This window comes from Brassica napus, chromosome C5, assembly GCF_020379485.1.
Source record: "Brassica napus cultivar Da-Ae chromosome C5, Da-Ae, whole genome shotgun sequence".
NCBI lineage: Eukaryota > Viridiplantae > Streptophyta > Magnoliopsida > Brassicales > Brassicaceae > Brassica > Brassica napus.
Window position 1 is genome coordinate 25,995,503 of NC_063448.1, and position 11,643 is coordinate 26,007,145.

The window sequence follows — 11,643 nt, forward strand, 5'->3', positions numbered from 1 at the left end:
TGTGTCAGAAAGTGGTTTTAAACTTAACAAGATTAAATCTATAAGGCGATCAAAGCTCCCCGGCAATGGCGCCAAATTTGATATCACTCAAATTACCCTAAGCAGTGAATTACTCTCTCAAATAAGAGGTTCAATTGTAGTACTTAGGGATCGAATCCACAAGGAGCTAGAGAACCTAATAAATCTAATCAGAATTGTTAAGTTAGTTTGTTTTAATGTTTTAAATCTAAAGTTGCAAGTTTGTGAGCAAGTAATTGCTCGATTGATTGATTGGAGTTTTGGTGCTTAGAAGGAAATAGTAGACTTAGGGTTTTTATTCAGGAAATCAAGATTATAATCCTACAGATGCCTAATAAGTTGTATGCATGATATTATAGAGCTCAATACTTAATAACAAACCCTTAGGCTTTCGCTTTCTAGGTTTGTCTATTGACCAGTGTCGATCGATTATACTATAGGAATATCGATCGATACACTTGTTGAAACGTCGACCTATTATTCGATAGGAATATCGATCGACGCGCTTGGTCAAGCGTTAATGCGCGGATTGAATATGCTCACTAAGCTTACTAGATCAGCTCTCGCTTACTCTAGCAAATATTAGCTCAATTAGAATGGTTTCAGGATGAGATGAAAGCTATCGCTTATATCTAACAATCCTAGGGCAAGTTCTAGCGCTTATATCTAACAATCCTAGGGCAAGTTCTAGGTAGCTAATCTAGAAACATGCATTAATGACAATCATATCAACTTAACAATCTATAGTTGGGGTTAATCCCTCATAACCTATTTAAACCCTAAAATCTAACAAGGGAACTACTCAGACATAGCCAAGCAATTCATAACAGCAATAAAGTATAAAAACTGCATAGATAAATAGATAGATATCAATGAAGTTCGAATCACAAATCTCTTTGGATCTTCTCTCCAATCTACTAAAAATCCTAGAAAACCTTTGCTGTGAAATAGTAAAACAAGAAAGCACATTTTTCCTATAACATGTTGGCAAAGGTTATATAATTAGGTTAAAACTCGTCAGGGGTAATCTTGTAAATTGGTAAAGACTTCGGCTCTAAGTTGGATGTAACCAAACGGGCTTTCTGAGCGCTTCGCCGTCGATCGATGTCAAGATGTGAACATCGATTGATTATTCCTCTTCAATATTGACCGATGGTCGAGCTCGATCGTCATCTCGGGTGCTTACTCCAAATATCTCTAAAATGCTCCAAAATCATCACTTTCCTCTAAATCACTCATAATCATATAAATATTCTATATAGACTCTATAATATAATATCTAGTAGTTAAAACACTTATAAACCATGGGTAAAAGTGGGTCAAATCCATGGTCTATCAAATAACGGATAGTATCTGTCTAAAATCACCACCGAAAACGACAACTTTCCCACCAAAAGGTTTGTCATCTATAGTCTTCATAATATCGCACACACTACGATCAAGAGACTCAAAGCAATGTATGCTAATCATTGGTGCTTCATCCCTTATAATAAGAGATTCCTTAAAGATTAATTATGTTTGATGACTACCCGGTTGTATCTTGCAAGTAGAAAATTCATGAGGATTTATAGGAATGCTAAACCTTGAATTTGCAGTTCTTCCACCAGGCAGCAATAATGCAGCAATTCCGCTCGAAGCAACATTAAGTACAACATCACCTCTCGAGCGTACAGCAGCAGAAAGAATATTCCACAAAAAGTCTTCCCTGTACCACCAAAGCCATAGACAAAAAACACTCCACCTGATGAACTATTGACAGATCCAATAATCTCGTCGTATAATCCCCTCTGCTCATCTGTCAATTGTTCGAACCACTATTGGTGTCGTACACGCAACTCATCAACAGGATAGTTCAGGTCATCCTGTAAAAGTTGATTGTCTGTATTTATTTGGTCGTTATCAGTAGGCTGTGGAATAGTCTCCAAGTTACCCAAACAACTATTCTTACTGCGCAAAACCTTGTCAATCAAAAGTAACGTACAATTGAGAATCTGGTCTTCATTCAATAACAAACCTACATAGATGTCATGAAATTAGATAGTAGTCAGTAGGTCTGCGTAATCTAGTAAGTTATATTTATATATAAAAAAAACACTTGGATTTCTACACTTTCGTCGCTCAAGGTAGAGAATATCTTCCGATAATAAGTCTTTGGTTGCTTCCCAGACCAATTTGGGCGATGATAAGCTTTCGTTTAACAACATTTGTTCAAAAAGCTTGCGTATAGAGTGACCAAATTCCAAAAACTAAACTCTTTAAGACCTTCAATATACTCCTTGTCATCATCTAACAAACCTAGCTTATAACATGCTTCCTCAAAGCTCGACTGAACAATTCCATCAACTGTCTTGATATCATCATAAGATCGTGAACCTTTAATCTTATTTAGCAAAACTCTCAAATAATAAAGCTGTCCTTGACTTGGAGAAACATGTTCCAACCTCCCAATTGCAAAACCCTTCTTCCGTTTATTCCAGACATTTTACTTCGAATCATATATGAACTTCGTTGGCATCTCTGCATAAGTCAGTAATCTAGCTTCAAGGTATCTTTCACAACAGTCGAACCAAGCTAAGAACATTGTCTTCGACACATTGACACGAGCCATAACAGATTCCACTGTATGACCTTGCTTGTAGATTACAGGTTGATCCCCTTCTAAATGAAAAGTAAGCTTCTCAACAGGTGTAGCTCAATAATGCGTTGGAAATGCAAAAATCCTCCAAGTAGACTCACAAGCAGATATATATCTAGAAAGATAATACATATTTAGGAGCGTGTAAGCAAAATTATTATTTCACAAAAATAGTTATTAAGAGAACATATTAACAGACAGACCTAGAGATCTAGCGTAAAAAAAAAAAAAAAAAAACATACATACCTAGCATCGAAATACTTTTTAATTTCATCAACCAGTGGTTCTGTTTATTCTCCAGCAGTGTCTACACCTACCTCTTCACCAGGAGTGTTACCTCTCTGTCCTTCTCCAGCCGTATGTAAATTTTCCCCTGGAATAAGACTATTCTCATTCGCTTCACCTGCAGTTGAATTGTTGGTAGTCTTATGAGTAACTGTTGCTGTAACACAGTCCGATCCTTTGTTGATATACAAAAAGTATTTTATCGACCGAGACTGATTACACCACTCAACATTGATATGAGCGTTGTAACAAAGCATGAGAGTCTTGTTATAAGGAACTACATAGCCGTTATCCAACTGAATTCGTTTCTTCTCTACAAAACAACCATCTTCTCTTCGCCGATAAATCGGATAACCTTGGGGGTCAACTGTAGTTTCTCCACATTTTTTCTAGGAAAACATTTTGTACATCGACCATGAAGCATGCACGGAGAATTTTTATTAACAACCCCACATGGACCATGAATCATTGTGTCCTTAACAATATCATGCAATCGAGGTTCCATTTTCTTATCAGGAATCTCAGCTGATATTATGCGATCAATATCTTCGGAGGTTGGAAATTTGTCTCTAGAGTCCATGGATAAGAGAATATGGGCATGTGGAAGTCCTCGTTTCTGAAACTCTATAGTATAAACAGCTACAATATGAGAAGAAACAATTTGGTTAAATCTCAGAATATGAAGTATTAAAATGGTGCGAGGTATTGTAAAAAGTCAAATTATTTGCTTACCAGAGACTATTCTCCCAAGCAAATGTTTCTTCGTTAGATCATCCATCAATCTATCAAGTTTAACTTTAAATAGTCTACGACACAAATCCGGTATATCCTCTGCTCTGAGATTATATTTCTGAAAATATCTTGTCACCCCAGGCCACTTAGGATTACACGTAAATGTAATAAACAGATCAGGAAATCCATAGTATTTGCAAATAGTCATTGCATCCAAATACATTTGATGTCTATACCTTGGTCCACCAGTGAAAGAAGATGGTATAATAATATGGTTTCCTTCAATAGGCAAGGACGAAAATCCATCACTTGCAGCAGCCAGAAACTTACTATAATTCAAATACCTCAAATTTGCCAGATTCTTCCTTATATATCGAAGACGGTGCGACTCAATCATCGTATAAGCATCCACCAAAAATTGCTGTAGTAACCGTCTTGAAAAGAGAAGAACCTGGGAACCAACATTCTGGACTTGAATCCGATAAGCAAAGAACTATCTCATGCTAATATTAGGCTTCTTCCATTTGTTGATTCCCATAAAACCGTTCTGGATGCCAAGACGAAACCCATCCTCTCCGTAAGGAAATGGATACTGAAGTGGTAGATAACACGGATGCAATTCGTTGATCCGTTTTAGCTTAACAGAATACTTTTCCAAAATAATATCCCTTTTGTCCATATTTAGCTGGAAATCACCAACAACCAAAGCGGCAACCTCAGATGAAGTTGGGAGATTGTAAACTCGTCCATCTTTTTGACAGTTGTTATTCAAAACCAACTTGACGTCTTGACACTTTGATCCATCGTTAAATCTATCGATTGCATTCCGGAAAGTCTTCACATGAACATTTGAAGCCCTTAGCATCTCCATTATAGACTCCACTAACTCAGGTCTGATGTTACTTTTATCAGAATTCCCACTACAAACACAGTGAATAAACTGCACGTTAAGCTCAAATAAATTTTATTAAACATGAATTAAAGCATAATAACATGATGTAAAATTAGCATTAATAGTTACCTTAATGCTGATATCCTGTTTTGAACTTCGTTCTCGGTATCATGAATATACAACTGAGAAAACTTCGCTGCTTTATTAGGAGAAGGCTTCAGACTCCCTATCAGATGATAATTCTCGCCATGTCATTTAAATATTTTGGGACCATTACGGTCTCTGTTAATTGAATTATCAATCTTTCCCCCAAGTGATGTAAATGAAAACATCATGTTGATTGCTCGAATATTTTCTCGAAAATGCCTACTAAAGGCATCATTATTCGTTAGGAGACCATGTAGATAAGCAGGAGGTTCCTTTAGAACAGGAATTTTTATTTTCCCTCTAAGACAGCACATTGTGAAAATAGGTGTTCTTCTTTTTTTTTTTTTTTGGTGTTCTTGTTTTCCTGTTTCTACCAATACGCTCGTTATACCAGAACAATGCTCCATATCTAGGACATTCGTTTTCCAATACATTAGACAGGTACTCTGAGTTTCAGTAGGAGAGATGTATAGTTGTCCATCGGAAAGAATAGGGGTCTTAGTAGATGCCTGTGTTTTCCTTTTAGACGGAATGTTAATAATTTCGTTTGTACCAGACAATTTCCTTTTTTGCCGTAAAACGTTGAGCCTTTCTGTTCTGGCATCTCTGTGAACTACAGCATTGGAATTTGTTATATCAGCCAGAAGATTGGTGTTTTGGAATGGTTGTTGTACGTTGAAAGTAACCCCTGACGTAGGTGGAAGTAACTTCTTATGAGAATCTGCTGTTGTAACTGCACATAGCCATATGAGAATAGGTTAGACCATTATTACAGCGAGTTATGAACAGATTATCAGTCATATAAGATACTCATAACAAAACCTTGCTTATGTCTTTTTGCTGGGCGGCGGGATTTTCTTTTCCAGCTTTCTGGTGCTGTGATCCATGGTTGAATACATATCTTTCACCACTATGTTCACGAAAACGACTATGGTATAGCAATGGTAAACTCTGAATATGAAACTGTGATAAGAACCATTGCTGACTTAAGGTGATCATATATTTCCTTTCCAATAGCGTACAAAATCGATTAATCAGTGCTCTTATATTTATGGAAAGTTGCTAAAATAAATGTTATTTACTAAAAAATGTTTTTATAGAATAAATCAATGCGTGCATTAGTTTTGGTCGTTAATTTCGGACGATGTCATACGGTTTAGGGTCCGATTAGTAATGGCTGTAGCTTTAAAATTTTTGTTGTAGAAAAAAATCTGTAGATTTTTTGCTGTGGCTTTAAATTTTATTGCTGTAGAATTTTATGAAAGCACTAAAAATTTGTTTTGGATATTTGGCTCTGCAGAGCACTTGTACAGCTGTAGGTTATTTCTAGAGCTGTGGCTTCAAAAAAAAATTTAAAGCTTGATTGCTCTGAATTTGGTGCTTTAGAAATAAATAAGGCTGTGGACAGCACCTACAGCAACTACCAATCCCCCCTTTAGACTGATGTTATGGCTCTGTTAATATAACGGAGGCATATTAAATGATGCATATTAAATGAGAATCATTTAAAAAGTCGTAACTTTAAGTTTGTACTAATTAAAAATAGATCAATCTTAAGTGTTATTTAATTAGGATGTCAATTTAGCTTACGTAGCAGTTTAAAAATCAATTGAAAAAATATTGATCGAAATTTAATTAATAGATAACATTGTATTAACCCAAAATATAAGAAATGTGTATTATTTCTTTAAATAAAAGCTATAGAATTACCTAATATGATTAACATATATATAGCAATTAATGATTATAAATAATAAAGATTTGATAACAATTTTTGCATTCTTTTTCATTTTTGTTTAATTTTATATTATTAAAAAAAATTAAACAATCACATTAACCATATAATAAAAAATTTAGATTTTTTCTTATATATTATATTTAGATTTTTTTTAAATGACTTTAAATTATAAAAATGAGGAAACCTTATATGTTATATTTAATTTTTTTAAAACGACTTTAAATTACAAAAAATGAAGAAACCTTATATGTTATATTTTTTTATATGTTATATTTAAAAAAATTTAAAACAACTTTAAATTACAAAAATGTAAGTTTTCCTTAATCATACGACTAAAAGCATTAAAATGACATGTATAAAAGTCAAAATAATTCAACTGTGGAAACAATACTATTCACTTTTTTCAAGAATGTGTTCGGTAGAAAAAAAAAAGGTTTTTGTGTCATAATTAGTTTAATGTCTAGTCCGATCAACCCATGATATATCAATTATATTTAAGTTCTACATTTTTTAGTAAAAATTGATCCGGTCCATCGGAAAGAAATTATATAATAACAAGAAAAAATATTGTATATATATAAATAAAATGATTAAATATATAAAAAAAAATTGTGAATAATATATACAAATAAATTCACTATGCGCTTTGCGCAGGTCTTATCTTAGTTATTTAGTATTGCGACCTAGAAATAATTAAAAAAACTTACGACTTAATCAAATTCTCTAACGAAGACCAGTTTGACTTATCTTAAAATAAGATAAGACAAACCTTTGTCAAATCTAATTGTCCATTTATGAGTTAATTTTTTACTAATATAGAATTCACACATTCAGTTTAGGAAGCGACAATTCTAAAAACTGTCTGAAGTAAGTTACAGATCACATTTCAAGTTATAATCTGATGAACTGTCGATTTATAACCAAATAGAAAACACAGAGTATAGATATAAAGTAGGAAAGGAGGTTCAATTGATGTAAAAGTGAAACAGAGGATTAAAAAAATGCAGTGAAACAAATGCAAAGCGAGATAAAAAAACCCAGCGAAAAAGTACTTAAGAATCAAATATAAAAAACTATAGCCCCTTTCGCTCGACTGTACACTCATATTTTTAGCCACTTTTATCGGTCTTCTCCTTCTTTATCCGCACCGAACACGATCCCTTTGTCACAAAATTCATCTCCAGAATTTCAGGTACGTCAAAACAAAGATGGGATCCAGCAGATGATTGTATGAACCACGTAGCTTAGATGTAGATCCCTGTTTGCAAAAAAAAATCAAAATTAAAAAAATAACTTACAAAAATGTGTTGTAATATTTTAGTTGAAACCGACGACACCTGTTTTAATTTAAATGCCTTGGAATAGCTTGACAACTTGTGCTTCTAATACGCTGTGTTAAATAAAAACATTAATGGACAATAAGTAAGCTTAGTAGACAGACCAGTGTCATTCACATACCAAAGGACAATGGTTAACAGCAAGCTCATTAATCATGTCTGAACTTGTTATAATCTTCAGAACTTTGAAAGTTGCATGGTTGTACCGATAATTTTTATTCTCAGTAGTAATCTTGAAGATGGTTGTTTTACCAACCAACTCTGTCAGAACTGCAGGGAGAGCACATCCCTGGATCTGCAAAGTCATCATGTATGTTGTTTATGTAATCAATATATAGAGAATGGAACACTGCTAATAGGTTATAGAAAACATAATAGTAAATAGATTATATAACCTCATCAATGTTTCCACCGATTAACGCACTGCAAGGTTGTCCAATTAGTTCTTCTGCTACATTTTTGAATAGAAGGAAATTTGTTTCGCCAGTACTGTCAAGGACAACCAAATTTAGCGCATACCTGTTTACCATTAATATATTAATATTAGAAAATATGTGGTAGAACATAGATATAGAGCTTGTTTAGAACTGTGTCTAAGCTTAAGGTTGATAGTTTGATTGATCGTTTGCCATCTTTAGTTCGAAACTTGATCACCCAAGGTCTAATCCCTATGCCCATGAGTTCTCTTTTTCCTTAGTCAAGAAATTTACTTCATTTATCGCTTTTATTATTCTGCAACTGCATTAGAATTAATCATTAGTTTAGAAATCTTTTAAATCACCGGTTGCACTTAGATTAAATGAGTACTTGCATTCTCAGTGCTTTGAAATCCCTTAGAATTGGTTCGACAATCTTTTATACTACATCATTTGTCTTAGGAGCCTTGAAAACTCCTAATATCAAATTGGCGCCGTTGCCAAATTCTGAGTAGATTTGAACATTGAGATTTAGTCACTTGCTTGAGACTAAGTCATTTTTATTTTTTTCTTTTGTTACTAATTCTCCTTCTTCACCTCCCTTTAACTTTCAGGTGTATGAACTTGAGGAGCAGGGGTCCATCAAACCTAGATCCCAGAGTTGCAGACACCAGAGCTTTAGAGAAAGAGTGTGCTAGAAAGAGAAGAGAAGAAGAGCAACAGGCTCACTTACAGAGATTGGATATTGATATGGGAGACCAACCTCAAGATGATGCGAACGCCAATGGAGCCAACAACGTTCCACAACACCCACATCCAGCAGCTCGACCCATTGGCACTTATGACAGCCCCAACATTCATGGTCATAGACTGGGAATCCGAGCACCGGATGTGGCAGCTAACAACTTTGAGATCAAATCAGGACTCCTCAACGTGATCGAGAACAACAAGTATCATGGCTTGGCTGTAGAGGACCCATTTGATCACTTGGACAGGTTCGACAGCTACTGTGGGTTGTCAAAAACCAGTGGTGTGTCCGAGGATGCCTTAAAGCTCAAGCTATTCCCTTTGTCTTTGGGGGATAAGGCACGTAAGTGGGAGAAGTCTCTACCCAGCGACTCTATCACCACCTGGGATGACTGCAAGAAAGCATTTTTGGAGAATTTCTTCTCTACTTCAAGAACTGCTAAGCTGAGAAATGAGATTTCCAGCTTTCAACAGAAGAACTTGGAAGGATTCAGTGAAGCCTGGGAGAGATTCAAGGGCTACCAAGCTCAATGCCCACACCATGGTTTCTCTAAGGAAAGCTTGCTGAGCACATTCTACAGGGGTGCTCTTCCTAAGTACAGAGCCAGATTAGATACAACTAGCAATGGGTTCTTCTTGGGAAGAACTAAGGAAGATGCAGAAGAGCTGGTTGACAACATGGTAAAGAGTGACGTAGTCTACAGTGAAGACCACGACAGAGGCAGTAGAACATATGACAAGCAGACGAGGAATGAGTTAAAGGCTCTACATGATAAGATAGACATACTCATTACTGATAAATCCACCCAAGAGCAGCTGAACTTTGTTGGTAACCCAAACCAAGAGACACCACCTGTTGTCCATGAGGTTGAGGGTTTGGAAGGTCAAGAAGAGATGTGTTTCATTAACAACAATGGTAGGTGGTACAAAAAAGAGACAAACTTACAACAACTACCAACAGAAATCATATTCCAACAACCAACAGAGTGGTTATCAGCCTAGGAACAACCAGCAAGGTAGCTATCAGCCTCAGCAAAACCCTCCGCCTGGTTTCAACAACAAAGGACACCATTCTTCCCAACAACAAGCTAATCATTCTACCTCTACTCCTCAAGAAAGCAGCACTGATGCCCTACTGAAACAAATCTTGGAGTCTCAGACTAGAAGTGAGAAGCATGTTGGTTATGAGTTGAAGAACCTTCACTCAAAGATTGATGGGAGCTACAATGATCTCAACAACAAGTTCAGAGCTTTAGAGAATTCTTTTGTTCCTCCTCCCTATGAACCCAAACTTCCATTCCCTGGTAGATTCAAGAGGCAGCTGCTAGAGAAGTACAAAGCTCTATTTGAGAAGCATATGAGTGAAGTTCAAGTCACAATGCCCATTATTGATGCTTTCATGCTGATTCCTCAATATAGCAAGTTCCAAAAAGATGTTGTAGCTGCAAAGTAGAAAGAGATGGAGGGCATGATGATTCTCACTCATGAGTGCAGTGCCATCATCCAGAGGCTTGTTGTTCCAAAGAAGCTTGAAGATCTAGGATGCTTCACATTACCCTGTGCTCTTGGACCTATGGTATTTGAGAGATGTCTCTGTGATTTGGGAGCTAGTGTCAGCTTGATGCCTTTATCTGTTGCTAAGAAGCTTGGTTTCACTCAGTACAAAAAGTGTAGACTTTCTCTGGTATTGGCTGATCGTTCAGTGAAGTACCCTGTGGGTATCTTGGAGGACCTCCCCGTGATGGTTGGAAACTATGAGATCCCTACAGACTTTGTGGTGCTTGAGATGGGTGAGGAAGCTCAAGATCCCTTAATCCTTGGAAGGTCTTTCTTAGCTACAGCAGGAGCTATTGTTAATGTGAAAGAGGGCAAGATTGATCTCCACTTGGGTAAAGGGCACATTCTCCACTTTGACATCAAGGAGGTAATGAAGAAACCAACGGTTCAAGGGCAAGTCTTCTACATTGAAGAGATGGACGCCCTTGCTGATGAGCTCCTTGAAGAGTTGTCACTAGAAAACCCTCTACATCATGCTTTGACGATAGAGAGAGAGGTTGAAGTGATTGAGAACCTGGAGAGTACTGCCTATGGGATGATGCTGGATTCACACAAAGGGTTTGTTAGTAAGGATCAGTATGAGGAGCTGCCACAAGTGGTTCATCAAGAAGCCTCAGTCACTCAACAAGAGGACACCCAACAAGATGACTGGAGCGAGCTTAAGGCGCCTAAAGTGGAGTTTAAACCTCTCCCCCATGGTGTAAGGTATGCATTCCTTGGTCCTAATGAAACTTATCATGTCATTGTGAGTAGTGAACTTACTGAAACTGAGCTATCTGAACTTTTGAAAACACTTAAAAGATTTAGAAAAGCAATATGTTACTCACTTGATGACATCAAAGGAATATCACCCTCTTTGTGCATGCATATGATACATCTTGAGGATGAATCAATGACTTCTATCGAGCATCAAAGAAGGTTAAATCCTAACCTGAAGGATGTTGTAAAGAAAGAGATTCTTAAACTCTTAGATGCTGGTGTTATTTACCTTATTTCAGATTCTAAATGGGTATCTCCTGTGCATGTTGTACCAAAGAAAGGTGGTATCACTGTAATTAGAAATGAAAAGTATGAATTGATACCAACAAGAACCATCACAGGTCATAGAATGTGCATTGATTACCGAAAACTAAACTCTG

The 11,643-nt window shown here is 36.2% G+C and overlaps 1 non-coding gene across 1 annotated transcript; it reads right to left on the reverse strand.

Annotated features, from left to right (window-relative positions):
- Positions 1-9,388: 9,388 nt before the first annotated feature.
- LOC125588017 lies at positions 9,389-9,495 on the reverse strand. The gene has a single exon (XR_007324413.1). It is a non-coding gene; the product is annotated as a small nucleolar RNA R71 (small nucleolar RNA).
- Positions 9,496-11,643: the final 2,148 nt, after the last annotated feature.